The 18,988-nt window shown below is 39.7% G+C and overlaps 1 protein-coding gene across 1 annotated transcript in view; it reads left to right on the forward strand.

Moving 5' to 3' along the window:
• Positions 1-18,988, forward strand: part of LOC138842740 (uncharacterized) — a 37,494-nt gene that overhangs the window by 1,453 nt on the left and 17,053 nt on the right. The window lies entirely within an intron of this gene.

Below are 18,988 nucleotides of genomic sequence, written 5' to 3' on the forward strand. Positions count from 1 at the left end.
TTTTTTTAAATGTGTGAGGTTCCCAATATAGTGTTTCAAAGAGCACGCCCCGCCAAATCCAACATCCCCCGGGAGGCTGATTTAAAAAAAAAATAGCACGCTCAGCCCACTAATCTGGGCGCCCGTCTCGCCTCTGCTCCCGCCCGAGCCGGCTTGAGGCTGGTGGGCCAGGTGCGCCCCTCCCGGCCGGCCCAGGCATCCTGCGGGAAGTGGGCTGCGACCGCAGGGAGTGCGGGTGGCAGGTGCGCGGCGCTGGGAGGAAAACTGGCAGTTCCAGAGCATCTCAGTCCCGCCCATCTTGCCCCGTGCCCACCACCGTCCTGGCGTAGGGAGGAGGGGGGGAGTGGGAACCCACAAACCCGAAGTGAGGCGTTGACAACCGTCTTGTTTGCTGGGTAACTTAATTCCAACCTTCTCAACCCTCCGGAAAACCTGCTTGTTACTTTACTGGCTAATATTTTCTATTTCCACGGTGTAAAAATCCGACAGCGCTAGAACAGTCCTGGCGTGTGTTCGAATAGAGTTCCCAAGGCACGCTGTAGAATTTTTGAGTTTGGTTTGCATGAACTTTTTCTAACCAAAGAAAGTATTAAAACACCTCCAAAAATGTACTTAAACGATTGCCAAAAAATTTGGAAATTTGTTTTAGGGTCTATTTTTCCTTTCTTTGCAAAAACGGGAAAAGGGAAGAATTCCTCGAATTTTAGCATTGTGTTCTTGAAGTGTAGAGAGCATCTAGTAAATCTAAAACTACTGCAAATACAGGTAAAATTCCGTTTAAACGTACATATACAAACAGCTTTATAGGAGGCCAGTCCCACATCCTGGCTGGCCTCCCAGAGTGTGCCTACTTTGCTGATGGGGATACAAGGCATTCTTTGAGATGGGAAATTCTTCATACCACATCTTTATGTTGCAGCAATGGATGGGGATGATAACATTGAAAAAAAAAAACCTTATTAAAGTACTGAATCTTTCTTTTTCTTTTTGCAAAAACATGTTATAGGAATGAGTAATGCCACAATGGAATATATATAATTAAACCTCTTTCTCCAGTATTAGTGAAAGGTTCTGTCTGGAATAGTTGTGTTGATTTTCATATGAATAAGCATGCTTACTTCCTTGAATTTTTTTTCAGCGGAAGAATCACTACTGGAAGTGTATCTTAGCCTAATTGTCTCGGTTTTGCAGCTGTGGACCCTATTCTGCTAAAGAGAAAGTTAACTTCGGTTGTAATAAAATAAAGACAGCTTTTTTGGAAAGATATAGGTTAACAGATTTTCAAATGAACAAATGAAATCTGCAGAATTATTTTCTTCCAGTTCCTCTCTGGAATCCTGATGTTTTGCAAACATTGTTTGTTCTGAACAGCTAGAGAAAGATAATTTTCTTCCATAAAGATGTACAATCAGTGATTCATAAGTCATGAAATGAGTAGTCTTACCTGGACTTCTGAGCCTCCCAGTAAAATTGTTTCCAGAGTTGGAAGAAATGACATTAAATCCTCTTCCCAAACTTGTATCTGTCTGACCAGCACTGAACATAATGCTGAAAAGGAAATGTGTCAGGGCAGATAGTTTTTTTTCTGACTTGTAACTGGTTATTTCTACAGTTAAGCACTGAAATCTCTCCTTGTTTGTTTTCTGAGCACATTTAGGTAGTATATTTTTCCCACATTAAGAATGGCATTTTTGGCCCACTTTGCATTGCCTTCAACACCCATGGTACTGGGGGAAATGGGAGGAAGGAAAATGAAGGAAAGATAAAATTTTAAGCTTTTAGTATCTAATTCTGTATGTCTGTATGACAACAGTGTAGTTAATATGGCTGCTCAAAAAGAGAATGGAGGCATTCACCCGTATCTGAGACAGCTCAGATAAAGAAACATTGATTCTTATTTACCTCCTTACCACTTACTTTCATAGCCAGTGCTACCCCTGAACACCACCTCCTCTGCAACACACACACAGTCTTCTGCCATTCCCAGGCCCTGGTGGTTTGTTAAGGAACAGCATTCCATCCTGTAAGGTAACAGTTATGGTTTCTGATTATTCTATATTCCATTCTATCCTGTAAGTATGTCTTACACTTCCCTTGAATTCAGTAAATTCTTAAAATTCAGTAAAATTCTTTAAAAAAATAATTATTAAAAATACTTCGGTGATTAGTGCATTTGCAAAAATAAGGGGTTTTTGGACAAAAAAAAAATTTCCACATTGTGAAACTAAAAATAAAGTTTTTAATAAAAAAAAAAATGTAGGGCTTCCCTGGTGGCGCAGTGGTTGAGAGTCCGCCTGCCGATGCAGGGGACACGGGTTCGTGCCCCGGCCCGGGAAGATACCACATGATGCGGAGCAGCTGGGCCCATGAGCCATGGCTGTACCGCAAAAAAAAAAAAAAAAAAAAATGTAGAAAGTTGATAGTGGTTCTGACATTAGAGTGAAAGTTTCCCTGAAAGAGCATTAGTTTATTACTTTTAGAAAGATTTCTTTAAAATGCTTCAGTGACTCAAAACAAAAGAACAAATGATTTTAAATGTTCTTAGAGTAGAGAAGGAATAACACCATGGCTTGTAACCTACAAGATCTAAGATATAGTATAATTCTATCCTGTTGTTCTTCTGTTGCCTTAGAACAATTCCATACTTAACGAATTTTCCACTCTTATGTGGTGGTGGTCCTGGAGTTAACTGAGTCCTGTGTAATATTCATAATATCAGAAATATAATTTAAATTTCACTTATTTTACAATATGAAATTTAAAGTTTTGGATGTATATGTAGATTAAGTAGATTTTTTAGTGTATAGAGATTTGACTATTTTAAAATATAGGGAGATTATAAACAAGTTTCTTAAAGGTATGCTAATAGGAATATATATAACTGATCATTCCAAGAGCCGTGACTTTAAAAACATTTGCTCTTCTAAAAAAATAAACAAATCTTCATACATTGTATTTTATTACAAGACACTATAGAATTTCTTTTTAACATCTTTATTGGAGTATAATTGCTGTACAATGGTATGTTAGTTTCTGCTGTGTAACAAAGTGAATCAGCTATACGTATACATACATCCCCATATCCCCTCCCTCTTGCATCTCCCTGCCACCCTCCCTATCCCATCCCTCTAGGTGGACACAAAGCACCAAGCTGATCTCCCTGTGCTATGCGGCTGCTTCCCACTAGCTATCTATTTTACATTTGGTAGTATATATAAGTCCATGCCACTCTCTTGACACGATAGAATTTTAAGAGGTAAAGGATTGTGAAGTTCACCTAGTTCAACCTCCTTCGTATATTCAAAGTATTTTCAAATAATTTTCAGAAATTCAGCATACAACTAATCTAGCTTCCAGTAAGTTGGTTATTTGGAACTTGTATTGCAAGCCCTGGTGGGAAAAGAAAGGAAATTGTTATATTCCCAAGATGGACTATAAATCCTTATAAAATGCAAGTGAAAATACACAATTACAGACTTAGTGGGGAGCTAGGTAGGATCTTAGGAATCATCTAATCCAATTGACTTCTACAGATAAGGGCATTTATACTATACCTTCCTGATATAAAGAGAAAAAAAATACTAATATAGTATTAGGCAGTAAATACAGCCAAACATTTAGTTGAATGAAGAGTAATTCTGGTTTCAATAACTGCTCCAATATAAAATAAAAATTTCTTAAAAAACTGGCATTCAGGGACAATAATCCTCTCATTTTTCAAATAAAGATTCTTGGAATTTGAGAGAAAAATAAATAATGTTAAATGGTTAAAAAATAATTAATTAAAAAAATAAAAGTTTGTCTTCAAGACAGAAGAGAATGTAAATGGAAACTTTTGAAAAGACTATCTAAAGAGAATTTCTGGACATTTTTTAGGGATAATGCCTTGTTTTTCTTCCTCCTCTATCCTCTCTGGCAGCAGTGGTTACAACTCAGCTACTCTTTCTCTTTTCTTCCCACCTTTTCCCATTTTTCTGGCATTCACTGTGCAGGACCTGTATAGTTAACTGTTCCATGACACTATTTCAGGCCTCAACAACACTAACTACTGTCCACTCATTCCTGGCTGTTACAAACTGAATGTCTGTGTCCCCACCAAATTCATATATTGAAATGCAAACCTCCAATGTGATGCTATTAGAAGTGAGCTGTTGGGAGACAATTAGGTCATGAGGTCGAAGCCCTCATTAATGGGATTAGTGTTCTTATAAGCGAGACCCCACAGAGCTCTTTTGACCATTCTGATATGTGAGGACATAGCAAGAAGACAGCCATCTATAAACCAGGAAGTGGCCCCTCACCAGATACAGAATCATCTTCCAGTGCCTTGATCCCAGACTTCCAGATTCCAGACTGTGAGAAGTAAATGTTTGTTGCTTAAGCCATCAGCTGTATGGTACTTTTTTTAAAAAATAAATTTATTTAGTTATTTTTGGCTGCATTGGGTCTTTGCTGCTGCGCGCAGGCTTTCTCTAGTTGCAGTGCGCGGGCTTCTCATTGGGGTGGCTTTTCTTGTTGCCACCGCACGGGCTCTAGGCGTGCAGGCTTCAGTAGTTGTGGCACGTGGGCTCAGTAGTTGTGGCTCATGGGCTCTAGAGCACAGGCTCAGTAGTTGTGGCACACGGACTTAGTTGCTCTGCAGCATGTGGCATCTTCCCGGACCAGGGATCGAACCTGTGTCCCCTACATTTAGCAGGTGGATTCCTAACCACTGTGCCACCAGTGAAGCCCCATATGGTACTTTTTGTTATAGCAGCCTGAGTGGACTAAGGCACTGGCCATTAATAATTCTCAGCTAACTACACAAGGCACAGTGGAGAGTAGGTTAAAAAAAAAATACTCTGCTCAGCCTCTGGAATCTATCTAAACCGTCTTCCATTTGCACACTTCATTCTTGGCTTTCTTTCTTATTCCTCACAATCCCATGTTTAGCTTTTGCTTTTCTCCACCCAATTTGCTGGATTGACAGTAAGTCTGTGCTCACTCTCCCACCTTGTCTCTGTGCTTGTCTTTTTCTTCATATCTACACTCTGCCGGCAGAGGACCCACCAGCTCAAGTCCCCCTTTTAAGCATTCCACATGAGAGTGGATGGAAGATTTTGTTTGTTTCCTTAACAAAGGTTTATGACTTGTTAACCAAGATGTGAGAAAAGGAGTAAGAAAAGAGCATGTGAAGGAAGAGAACCTTTCTTGAAGTAAATGGGCAAGAGTTGGAAGAAAGAGGGAAGAGATGAAGAGACAAAAAGAAGATAACTGCATTTGTGAGAAGCTGACTAAAGTGGTCATAACTCTTCTGGAAGAAGTGAAAAACCAAAGAAAAAGTACCTGAGTCCATGGCTCTCCTGAAGGAGAAAAAAGAAGAGACAGAGATCATCCCAACATAAATTCCTCTAAGCTCGCCACAAAAGTGTGCTCTTGACCTGGGACAGATGGCAGTGATGGAATGGAGTATTGGGGATAGATGTGCAGGAAGAAGGGACAGAGAAACAGCGGGCATCCTGCTCTCTTCACTTGCAGAGAGCCTGTATATTATCTTTAAGTTGGATTGGAAGAGGTGGTGAATGTATCAGGTACAAGTGTGTATCAGGAAAAGGAAAGAAAAGCAGAATGGGTTCAAAAAACACCCTCTGCACCAAGTGCTTTCACCACACTATGGTTCACATATGAAGAAATTGAGTGTGTTAATATTAATGATTGGGCTAATTGTCCCAACAAAGTACTCAACACTGCCTTCTAGGAGCAGACACTTGGAAAGGACAATGCATGTATTGTACAATAAGAGACTTAGAACTATTGAGATAAAAGTAAATCAAACAAGGTTCTGTTCACATATAATTGACAAGTTACGGTTTGGATTAGATTGTTGTGCTTACCCAGATTTACACATCGTGATTCATCAGCCTGCCCAGGATTGGCAATAATATGTGGTAGTCAAAAATTTTAAGGACCTTGATTTCTTAATAATAGAAACTATTGCTGCATTTTTTTTTTCTCTTTCTACCGTAACAACAGTCGTGACAGAAAGAGAGTCTTTTCCAACTACAAATATATTCCTCAAATAAAATTTTCCAAATCTGGTGTCGGGGCTCTTATGCAAATTGCTGGTCAAAGGGTAAATAACCTTGAGAAGGGTAATTTGGCAAATTGAGCCAGGAGTTTCAAAAGTGTTCATACAATTTTTTTTTTTTTTTTTTTTTTTCCGGTACGCGGGCCTCTCACTGTTGTGGCCTCTCCCATTGCGGAGCACAGGCTCCGGACGCGCAGGCTCAGCGGCCATGGCTCATGGGCCCAGCCACTCCGCGGCATGTGGGATCTTCCCGGACCGGACCGGGGCACGAACCTGTATCTCCTGCATCGGTAGGCGGACTCTCAACCACTGCACCACCAGGGAAGCCCAAAAAGTGTTCATACAATTTGATCCAACAGATTCACTTCTAGGTTATTCTAAGTTTATAAACATTAAGAGGAAGATATTTATTACAACATTATTTACAAAATTGAAAAAGCAAAACATCCGAGATGATGAATTGGTTAAGTTATAGCACATCGATATAACGGAATACATTTAATAACATTGGGAAATGCTCATGATACAATAGTAGTGGTCAAAATAGGACAGAGCAGAACAAACTATAATCACTCTACCTAAATATGAAAGGAAATTTACCAAATGTTAGCAGTAGTTATCTCTAGATGATGGTATTATAATTTTTTTTGCTTCTTTTAGTTTTCAAAACTTTAACAACAAACATGCATTACTTTAAAAATCGGGGGAATTTTAAATGTTATTTTAAAGAAAGATCCTGCTTCAAAAGCAGTTTACAATGAAATAAAAATGAAAACAAAGTTGTATGTTTATCTATTTGAAGACAGCAACAAAAATCAGGAACTTATCCAACAAATATGTATGTATGGAGCCCTTCGTACATTATTAGTCCTGTATAACTCTGTGTGTTGTGAGCCTACCATGTGTGAGATGTGAATATATGTGTGTGTGTATATATATATATCATTATATATGTGTATATATATATCATTATATGTGTGTATATATCATTATATATATCTGTATATATATATATATAATGTTACAAATATAGTCATCCTTCTTTTATTTTTCTGATTAATCATTCAGGCAGGTATAAACTTGTATCTTCTTGAAGGTGCCCCTACTCCAGGGACGTATGCAGTCCCTGGGCTTTTGTAATTCTTTCATTGGGCTTCCACAGGCAAACAGTGACAGAATTGGCTTCTGGGCAGCCCCTGGTGTCACTGTTTCTCACTGCCCCTGTTTTGCCGCAGTAAACTTGGGCCCACCAGATGCAGTGCTGGCCCACCAGGTCCAGTACTGCTGAGACCCTTCTGCAGCCTGCGTGGTTCTTTAGGGGAGGACAGAGGAGCCCACTCTCTATCTCCAAGACTGCCCTTTGCAGGGCTCTGCTCTTCCTTCATTTCACAAACACAACCATCTCCCAAGAGTGTTGGCTCCATGCTGGCCTTGGTCAGCTCCAGACTCAAAGCCACTCCTATCCGCATCCCAGAATCAAACTACCAGCAGCGGCTCTCTTTCAGACTACTTTCTGATAGATTTTAAATTTGTCTTACAGTATCTTTTCTGGATTATATAAATTTTGAGTCATTCTTCTCAGTCCTGTTCTTCCAACCTCTCAGCTTGCCTAACAGTCGAGGTTCATTTGCGTAAGGACTATTTACATTGCTGAGAAGGTTCCCGTGGCAGGCTGCCCAGATGCTTACGATCCAGATCCTCTGAGCACCAGGGTAGTTGCACAAGGCCCCTCTGTGTGCCTGGTTGTCGCCCTCCACTCCTACTCACACATACTATAGAGGAGTAGGAGTTTTGAAGAACTGAACGCTCCACCTTCCTTGTATGCTAAGGTCAAGAAATAGGCAGGTTACTTATAAGGTGGCATTTTTCAAACAAGAATGGACATCCAGAAACAGATGGACAGTGGGACGGCCATTAGAGGGAGGACAAGATGTTATAAAGAAGTAAGAATTGTCTAGGCTTTCCACTCAGCACAGCAGTCTGACAGCTATGTGTCCTGTCTGAGAAAGAAAGGGGGACTCAGGTGAGGCAGGTCCCCAGTGCTGCCGGGAGCAATGTGGTTGCTCCTTTCTCTGCAGGGCTGCACAGAGATCTAGGCAACATCACTTTGGATTTCATCCTACTTCCTTCACTAGCTTTCACCCCCACCCCCGCCCGCCCCGTCAGGCACCCAGTGTTCTTCTGATGTCTGAGTTTGGTTTGTTTCCTGAGAAGGAAGAATATGATCTGATCCAGATATACCTGGAGGTGTTAATGTTGCAGTGTGCTACTTTTCCAAAGATGTGCATACCTGGAGATTGTTTGAGCAACAACTAAACACCTACTGAAGGACACACACACTGTACTATACTCAAGAGAATTTAAAAAATAAATAGACAAGCCTCTGCCCTAATTCCTGGTCTAGAAAGGGGAATAGACATGTGAAAGAATAGTTGCTCCACGTTGTAAGATGTTCTTAGTCACACCGTGGAAAAGGTGATGATTCTGCCTTGGATGGGGCACAGGGGTGAAAGTCATGAGGCTTACAAGAAAGTGACAGTTGGACAGGTCTTGAAGGATGAATTTAATAGAAAGACTCAGGAAGTACGGGCACTCCCCAGCAAGTACAGAGGCAGTGAAACAGCATGAAGCAAGAGCAGTGAGTTAGGGCAATAATTGTAAAATGAAACCTAACTGGTTCCAAATGACTTCAGAATGAAATGTGAGGAGGGCAGAGGCAGAAGATGAGGTTGCAAAGAACAAATTATGTAGCATCCTCATATGATACTCTAAGCAGTTGTGGGTTTTATCCTGCTGGTATAGCCCTCATCTTCAGTGAGTCCAAGAATCAAACTGGTAGTGTTAGACATGAGAATAGTAGTTAAAATTAGGGAAGAAGGAGGTGATTGGAAGGGGAACAATCAGGACTTCTGAAGTGTTGGCAAGGCTCTCTTTCTTGTTTTAGGCTGTGTTTATATGGCTGTTCACGTTGTAAGAATTTATTGAACTGCATGTTTATGATTTCAGTACTTTTCTTAATGCATGTTACACTTATCGATTGTAAAAAAGTTTTCTTTTTAATCAAACTGGGTAATTTGTTCAAAACACAGATTCCAGGGCCTCACACTCAGACATTCTGAGTGTAGGCCTGGGCTGGGACTTAGGAATCTGCATTTTTTAAACAATTACCTTGGAGAATCTAAAGCCAAAAGGGACCCCTAGACCACACTTTGAGAACACTGTTAGGGCTGTTGGGGAGTCACCCAAAAGGTTTAAGCAAGAAATTAAGAACAACGATTTGCCTGTCTGAATGTGCTGGATTAGGGAGAGGAATAAGTTGAGGATGGCTTCCATCTTATACCCAATAGCACTTGCAGGTCCTATATCCCATTCCCTCTTTGCTTTTGAAAGAGATGTGACAAACAAGGTGCTAATGTATTTTTTGAGATGTATTTTCTTTTGGGGGTTTCTTAAATATGAAAAAATTTGACCCCAGTACAATAATTTCTAATAGTCAAATTTAAGCCATGGAACAAGCCTGTGGGATAGATATTCTGGGGCAAGGAGCAACTTTCTAGAATTTTTTAAATGAGTGCATGCTTATCCTATGAGTGATAGTTGTTCAGCTACTGACCCACCACTGTTATGTCATGTACTTAAGGATAAGTGATTTACATGGATGCAGCTAAATTCTTTTTCTTGCGCCCCTTTATAATCAGAGGGATATTGTTGTGACATAAAGCAGCCAACATGGTATTCTTCCAAACCATAATCCCTATGGGAAAAAAAAGACAAATTTCGTTTTTCCTTTGGTGTTCACAGAGTTGGAAAAAGAAAGGGGAAACTTTACTTGGCCTTAAACAAAGAATGGGAAAGTCCAAAAATATGACGCAAAATGTGCACAGATTTTTCTCCTCATGACTGAAATACTGAGGAAATGCCACAAGGTTTTTTAATTGCCAAAATTATTACTTTGTAACCAGAGTCTGTCAGTCCATTCATTAGATCAGCAAAAATGTTTAAGTCTGACAACACCAAGTGTTGGCTAGGATTAAGAGCATAAGGACTCATATGCGTATAAATTGATGTAATCACTTTGGAGAGCAATTTGGCAATATTTAGTCAAGTTAAAGGTGTGCATACTCTTTGACCCAGAAATTGCACTCCCGGGTATATTCTCAGAGAAACTCTCTTACCTATGCCCAAGAATAGTCACAGCATCACTGGTTGCAGTACTTAAAACTTGGAAACAACCTGTTGATATATTATATCAATAGGAGAATTTATGAGTAAATTGTGATATATTCATACAGTGGATATAGCTGTGAAAATAAATGAAATAGATCTACATATCTTCCATGGGAGCATCTCACAAATATGATGTTGGATAAAAGAGCAAGTGGCAGGGCTTCCCTGGTGACGCAGTGGTTGAGAATCTGCCTGCTAATGCAAGGGGACACGGGTTCGAGCCCTGGTCTGGGAGGATCCCACATGCTGCAGAGCAACTAGGCCCGTGAGCCACAACTACTAAGCCTGCGCATCTGGAGCCTGTGCACCACAACAAGAGAGGCCGCAATAGTGAGAGGCCCGCGCACCGCGATGAAGAGTGGCCCCCGCTTGCCACAACTAGAGAAAGCCCTCGCATAGAAACAAAGACCTAACACAGCAAAAATAAATAAATTAATTAATAAACTCCTACCCCCAACATCTTCTTTAAAAAAAAAAAAAAAGAGCAAGTGGCAGATAAATGTGTACAATATGATGACATTTATATCTAGGTTAAAAATTGTAAATACTATTCTTGTGTGGGAAATTACCTTGCTGCTACAGAAGCCTGTTAAGTATAACAACAGGCAAGCTATCCAAGAGATCACAGAACAGAAGGGCTTACGGACCAAAATGAGGTGCTTAAATCTCATCGTTTATTAAATCAATTGAAAACACACAGCAAGAAGCAAGGTGAAAGAGCTGGGGTGGTTGAAGATGACACAACCTGAATCCTCAGCCCTGTCCCTATCATCCTCGATAAGGATATGCCAACAAGGACCAGAGTTGAGATTTGAGCAAAGCGACCCAACACATAGAAGGTGCCTAGTGTCAAAATGCACACTTGCTCTGCAGGTTTGGGAGCAAGTGCATCTGGCTGATAGCTGTATTGTAATTAGCCTGATGAGCAGTTATGATTTTATTTTGCATTAGTTGTGCAGAGGACGTGAGGAGCCAACGGTCAGCCGAACTAAGAGCTCGTAAATAGTGAATGCCTCGTGTGCCTCCTGTATCTTCAGTGTGTCATGAGTATTTGATGATTCATGGCCTCATATATGTCTAGTGTATCATGACTATTAGGTATTTCTTGGTCTTTCCATCCATTTCTAATTATGTTCATTATAGTTCATTATTCAAATGCTCTACTTTATCTATGTCTAACATGTCTCAGAAGTTACTGACTAAAAAAAAAAAAAAAAGAAGTTACTGACTTATCTTACGTATTTTACAAAATTTGCCTGTCTCATAAGCTATTTGCTTTAATTCTAGTTTCACTTTTCTCCCTATGTACTCATTTCTCTTATTTTTTAAAGCAGAATTGAATATTCTTTGTTAATTGAAATATAGTTAACATATAATATCATGGTAGTTTTAGATGTACTACATAGTGATTTGACATTTGCATACATTACAAAATGATCACCTTGATAAGTCTAGTAACCATCTGTCTTCATATGAAGTTATTACAGCATTATTGACCATACTCCTTATGCTGTATATTACATCTCTGTTACTTATTTATTTTATAACCAGAAGCTGTTACTGCTTAATCCCCTTCACCTATATTGCCCATTCCCACCCCCCTCCCTTCTGGAAACAACCTGTTTGTTCTCTGTATCTATGAATCTGTTTTCATTTTGTTTTGTTTGTTTTGTTTTTCAGGTTACACATAAAAGTGAGATCATATGGTATTTATCTTTGTCTGACGCATTTCACTTAGTATGATACCCTCTAGATCCACCCATGTTGTCACAAATGATTTCATTTTTATGGCTAAGTAGTATTCCATTATATATATATACCACATCTTTATCTATTCAACTGTCAATGGATACTTAGGTTGCTTCCATATCTTGACTGTTTTAAATAATGCCACTATGAACATTAGTGTGTATATTTCTTATAGAATTAGTATTTTTGTTTTCTTTGGGTAAATGCCCAGTGGAGTTGCTGGATTGTGTGGTAGTTCTATGTTTAATTTTTTGAGGCACCTCCTTACTGTGTTCCACAGTGGCTGTGCCAGTTTACAAGCCCACCAGCAGCACACAAGTGTTCCCTTTTCTCCACATCTTCATCAATGCTTGTTATTTGTTGCCTTTTTCATAATAGCCATTTTGACAGGTGTGAGGTAGTATCTCATTGTGGTTTTTTGCATTTCCCTCATCATTAGTGATGTTGAGCATCTTTTCATGTGACTGTTAGCCATCTGTATGTCTTCTTTGGAAGAATGTCAACTCAGATTCTTTGCCCAGTCTGGTGCTTGTTTTTTTGATGTTGAGTTATATGAGCTATTTATTTTACATAGTATCCCCTTACTGGATATATTGTTTGCAATTATCTTGTCCCATTCAGTAGGCTGCCTTTTTGTTTTGTTGGTGGTTTCCTTTGCTGTGCAAAAGCATTTTAATTTGATATGGTCCTATTTGTTTATTTTTGGTTTTATTTCCCTTGCCTAAGGAGATCCAAAAAATACTGCTAAGACTGATGTCAAAGAGCATACTGCCTATATTTTCTTCTGGGAGTTTTATGGTTTCAGGTCTTATATTTAAGTCTTTAATCCATTTTGAATTTATTGTTATATATGATGTGAGAAAGTAGTACAGTTTGATCCTTTTGCATGTAGCTGTCCAGTTTTCCCAGCACCATTTATCAAAAAGGCTGTCTTCCCCATTGTATATTCTTGCCTTCTTTGTCATAGATTAATTGACCATATAAGTGTGGGTTCATTTCTGGGCTCTCTATTCTGTTCCATTGATCTGTGTCTGTTTTTGTGCCAGTACCATACTGTTTTGATTACCATAGCTTTGTAGTATAGTTTTAGGATGCTTGATACCTCCAGTTTTGTTCTTCTTTCCCAAGATTGCTTTGGCTATTCTGGGTCTTTTACGGTTCCAATACAAATTTTAGAATTATTTGTTCTAGCTCTGTGAAAAATGTCATGAGTATTTTGGTAGAGATTGCATTGAATCTGTAGATTGCCTTGGGTAGTATGGTCATTTTAACAATATTAATTCTTCTAATTCATAAGCATGGTATATCTTTCCATTTGTTTTTGTCTTCTTCAATTTCTTTCATCAGTGTCTTATAGTTTTCAGAGGACAAGTCTTTCAGAATTGAATACTTATAAATAATTCAGTAAACAGACATTGTAAATATATGTGTAACATGGTTAAAGTATAAATAAATGCTTGGAAAGAGTAATCCCCAAGTTCAGCATTTGGCTCAAGATGGTGGAGAGGGAAAAAAAATGTATTCAGATGGAGTTCACAGGGCTTTAATTACATTAGTAATGTTTTATTTTTCAATATGGATGGTAGATGTATGAGTATTTATTATATTATTCTTTAAATTTTTCACATCTGGACTTTTTCAAAATAAATTTAAGAAAATTTTGAAATAGTAAATATCTAGTGTCTTACATGTAATAGGCATTTAATACATATCATTTTGATCTTAATTAAGTTAAAGAATTTGACTGGGCTAACTAAATTGATATGTCATCCTTCTATTGCTGGTACATACATATATTTTTCAACAAATATTTGCTGAGTACCTACTGTTTACAAGGAAGGCATTGCACCAGTTGATATGGACGATGAAAAGTTGAGTGAAAGAAAATTCTTACTCTCAAGAGTTACTCTCAAGGTTGCAATTTAATCAGAGAGTTGAGACTACTGAAAAAATAAGAACAATACCAGAGCATAATATAAGTGCCTTTAGAGATGTACAGATTGTGGCTAGTCAGTCAGTCTAGGATGAGATCAAAATGCCTTTGAGAAGTGGCATTCAATCTGGGCCTTGAAAGAAGTACATGTCAACAGGTGAAAACAGTGAGGAAAGCATTCCAGGAAAAGGAAATACAATGGACAGAGAAGTAAAGTGTAGGGCATGCTCACTCCGTGTCAAGGGTGGGTATGGGAGAGTGGCACAGAGGGTGTTAATAAGTTAAGTCAGGACAAGAATCCTTCTATACAACATTAGCAGTGGTTACCTATGGTTGAGATTACGGGTAATTTCCATTTTTTTCTTTGTAATATTTTGTATAGTCAACATATTCTACAGTGACCATATATTACCGTATATTACAGTGACCACAAAATTGATTTTTGTTGAAATAGCTGGATAATTTGCGTATGGAGCTCTGACCATCTGGAAAGGCAGGGACAAATACTCTATTTTGCTCTTTTTGAGATTTATCAGGATTGCCTGGCTAAAGCCCATTAACAGAGAACAGTAATGAGGCCCTGAAATAAAATTATCTTTAGGAATGGGCAGACTTAGGTGTCCTGTCATAAACATAAGAGCCTAGGCATTCTTGGAGGAAGCATAGCACATGGCTAAGCTGGAAGTTCCTTGGGACCCAGCCACCCTGGCCCAATGCTGTGCATTAGGGGAAAATGGTAACTATTGCTGAGTATGTGAAGGACTTGAAGAGAGCTGTAACTGCAGATCCACAGGTCAGGGCCCTACCATAGCTGGGCAGGGGCCAAAACCAGCAAAGGCATTTTCACAGAATGGACTATGTACTGATGAAAGGACCTAGATCTTTCCCTCTAGACCTGGCATTGAAAACACAACTCACACTTGTCCTTTGGACTAAACCCTTGAGGTCTTTAGACAGTTTGAGGAGAGTCTATGTTAGACTTTCTGCTGATAGGGCAAGTAAAGGTCTAAGAAATTTATTATAAAAATAAAGATATGGGGCTTCCCTGGTGGCGCAGTGGTTGAGAGTCCGCCTGCCGATGCAGGGGACACGGGTTCGTGCCCCGGTCCGGGAAGATCCCACATGCCGCAGAGCGGCTAGGCCCATGAGCCATGGCCGCTGAGCCTGCGCGTCCGGAGCCTGTGCTCTGCAACGAGAGAGGCCACAACAGTGAGAGGCCCACGTACCGCAAAAAAATAAATAAATAAAGATATGACTATAGCAATAAAATGGCTTTCTGAGTTAGGCCAGAAAATATTGGTCTATGTTATGCAAATATTCTGCATTAAATATGTGTTAATTTATAATCAGATAGATGTTACTTTTATGAGTCCTATTCTAAACACAAAATTAACTTAAAAATACAGCATGAACTTTGACCCATAATAAATATAAAAGTGGCAAAAATATTAATATGAAGATTTCTATACTTTAATCTCTTAAAATGACTTGATATTATAACTGGTCTCTGACAGTGTCTAAATAAGGTTTGTTACCTTGACGAAAAGGACTTTGCTGTACTGTCAACATGGATAGCCTGGTTCAAAATTCAACATGATCATATCAAAGTTGGTGGTTCTACACAACCAGAGGAGGGAAGTTAAATCGTGTGTAATCTGCTTCATCTGGCTGGACATGTAAGCATCTTGGAAGATACTGTTTCTTCCTCATCTAGAACTCTGCAACACTCATCCAACACCTTTGAAAGAATTTTAGTTAGTCAAACCTTAAAAATTGTTGAGATTTTTGTAGCTGAGGCTCATGCTTGGCTTCTTGAAATATGAAACAAATAAAATCTGCAAAGTAGTAGTATAATTTCTTAACACGGAGATTTTCATTGAGAGCAGTGTTAAAGGAGATTGAATCCTTTCACCAGTGTACATTAGGGAAATATGGTACACTCTTCTTATTTAACTTCCACTAGATAGAGAGCTCCTAGGAGGCAGGGGCTGTGTCTTAATGGTTTTTAAACCTTCAGTATTTGACCTGGAATAGAGCCTATAGCAGCTGCCCAATATATATATATGGTGAATTACTGTCTTTTTGAGGAAAGATAGTTGGCAGGGTTATGTGCAACTGCAAGTGATGCTCTGTATCATTCTGGACCGAAAACATACATTTTACTATTTGGATATATCGTAGGATTACTTCTGTGTTCTAAAGTTCTTGAGAGTTTGGATAATTGAACTTGATAAAAGGACTACGATTGTGCTTTGTTGTCATATAACTTGTGGAGTCAATGTTTTAGAAAAGACTTTTTAACGTTGCACAGAAGAGAAGCGAACTTCAGGCCAAGGGTGGAGGCAGCTCTGTCTCCTGGGGGACTAGAACCAAGAGTCAGGAAGCCTGCAGGAAGCAGGGAATCATGCTCTCTTTCTCCTCTCTGCTTTTCTCTCTGTAGATTTCTTTCCTCTTTTTCTGCAGGTGTTTTTACTTTCTCAGGGCGCATAGGCCCAAGCACTGCTGATCCACAGCTCCCCATCTCTCATCTTTTCTGTTGGAGAAACCAGGACAGACTGAAATGAGCATTTTTGTCTCAATTTCAGACTCCAGTGAGGAAGATTGATCTGCCCAGCTCAGGCCAGGGGGATACTCTTCACTCAATAATTTGTGTGATAACAGAGACTGAAGTTACAGGCATTACAGAACTGATTTTATATTTTCTAAGGAAAAATGTGCTTCGTATATATCGCTAGTTAAAATCACGTTACACTGTTGGGCTCTAAATTCTCAGAAGCCTGGGAGGTTTCCTTCCTTGAAGGGTGAAAAAGTAGTGAACAGATGGGCCTCCCACCATCAGGCCCATTTCCCTGGGGGCCTAGAACACATCTTTGGACCTCTGCTTTCAGAGGAGACTGACCAACCATGCCCAGGATGTCAGAGCTGACAGTCAGCTGGCCCCAGTGCCTCCCCCAGTCATTCCCGATGGCTAAGTGTGAAGAGTAAAGAATCTGCAGAAATTCAGTGGTGTCAAAGGAGCTAGTCCAAAGTCATGCCGTGATGTTCTGATTTTAATGACGCCCAGGAACAGCCCCAGAGGCGAGTGTGCAGCTGCCAGGGGAGCAGCTGGTGGGCTCGCGGCTGGGCTACGGGAGGCTGGGCCCTGGGGGGCGGGGAGGGGTGGAGAGGAAGAGCTTGGCAGGGGCGCGCGGAGGCGGCCCTCCGCGCCGCAGCCTGTTTCGCTCGGCTTGTTAGGTTGGCACGCGGATTGAAAAATGTACGTCTAAATCTATTTCTGGCTTTTAAATGTGTGAAGGAAACACATAACTTTATTATTTTATTTTTGTCAAGTTAAAGACAGAGCCAGATGCCCCTAAAGCTTATGCATTCTGTAAGGAGTTTCTATTCTTTGGTGGAGCATCTTTGGAAGCAAAAACTCAAAGACAAATAGGTCATCTCTTCTAAGTTTTCTGGAGGAATATTGGCAATAAAAAGAATAGAGTCAGCACTGGTAACTAATGGAGATGAAGGAAATAAAACCAGGGAAGATGTTGAAATTTTTTTAAAAGAACTTGTAAAGGAAAAACAATGAAGTAAGTATTGATGTAACATGAACATGTTATTATTTGTTAAAATGCCAAAAATACTGCAGATATACATAACCTTTTAAAATTTAGTGAGAAACATATGAACAGTTGCAGAAATTCCCTCGCCAGAGGAGTTTGGAAATCTTCAAAGCTTAATATCCTTTTGTGAATGGTCAGAGTGATTAGGAATGAAAGAAATCTGGAAAAATAAAAGCACATTAGCAATACAACAGATATATTCCTGGGAGGGGTTGTTATGATCAATTTAACTTCAACTGTAGTGCTTCACAGTCAAAGAAAATCTTATAAAACAAAATACTGTAGATGTGTGTTTATTTTGTTCAATAACAAATGAACTGTAACATCAGGGGAGCAGCTGGTGGGCTGTTCCCCTGATAGATATTTTTTGAGCATATGCTATGTTCCAGGCACTGTGCTAAGCATAGGGAATATACTGGTAAATAAGTTGGATTCTGTTCCTACACACATATCCCTGCCTAAGCTTTGAGTTGATCAGAGAAAATATCATAATCACCAAATCAAATAGCTGCATGGGACCTAAGAGATCAGTTAGTCCAAACTTTTATTTTACACAGGAAACTGAGGCCTAAAATATTGTATAAGTGAAACTGGCTGTGCTCTTGGCCTCTCTATTTTTGCTCTTGAAAAGAAGCATTTCTTGTCCTATAGGTCCTTCTCAAATCTCCAAATTGTATGCCATGTAACAAATGTAGACATTAATCTATTTCTATTATAGACTTTCAATATTCCTATGCTTTTCTGGAAATGAAACAGGAAATCAAATTAAAAAAAAAAACCCTAAAGTCCAATTTTCAATATCTAGTTTTTTCAGGAGGTGTTAGCCATGTGATTTCTATTGCCATCAAAAACAGTCATGTCATGTGATACTGACCATCTGTTTAGGAAATGGCAGATACGCTTGGAAAATCCAGAGTAATAAGAACTTAAAACCATCATTGGTTAGAGAGGTTATCAGTCCAGGAAGATGCCACTTCGGTCAGATGTGGATGAAGCATTATTAGATGGACCATCTGGATTTCACGCCTACCTGTGCTCTAGACTTGTGTGATAACTGTGTGTCCCTTGGTTGTCTGACCTGCAGTTGTACTGCACTGTTAGCACAATGCTTGCCAGCCACAAGGATGTTGTGACAATTGTTCAAGTAAATGCTATAAAGCAGTCTGAGCAATTCAGAAGAAGGGTGCTGGGCTTCCCTGGTGGCGCAGTGGTTGAGAGTCCGCCTGCCGATGCAGGGGACACGGGTTCGTGCCCGGTCCGGGAAGATCCCACATGCCGCGGAGCGGCTGGGCCCGTGGGCCATAGCCGCTGAGCCTGCGCGTCCAGAGCCTGTGCTCCGCAATGGGAGAGGCCAGAACAGTGAGAGGCCCGCGTACCGCAAAAAAAAAAAAAAAAAAAAAAAAAAGG

The sequence above is a fragment of the Globicephala melas genome, chromosome 7 (genome assembly GCF_963455315.2).
Source record: "Globicephala melas chromosome 7, mGloMel1.2, whole genome shotgun sequence".
In the NCBI taxonomy this organism is placed as follows: Eukaryota; Metazoa; Chordata; class Mammalia; order Artiodactyla; family Delphinidae; genus Globicephala; species Globicephala melas.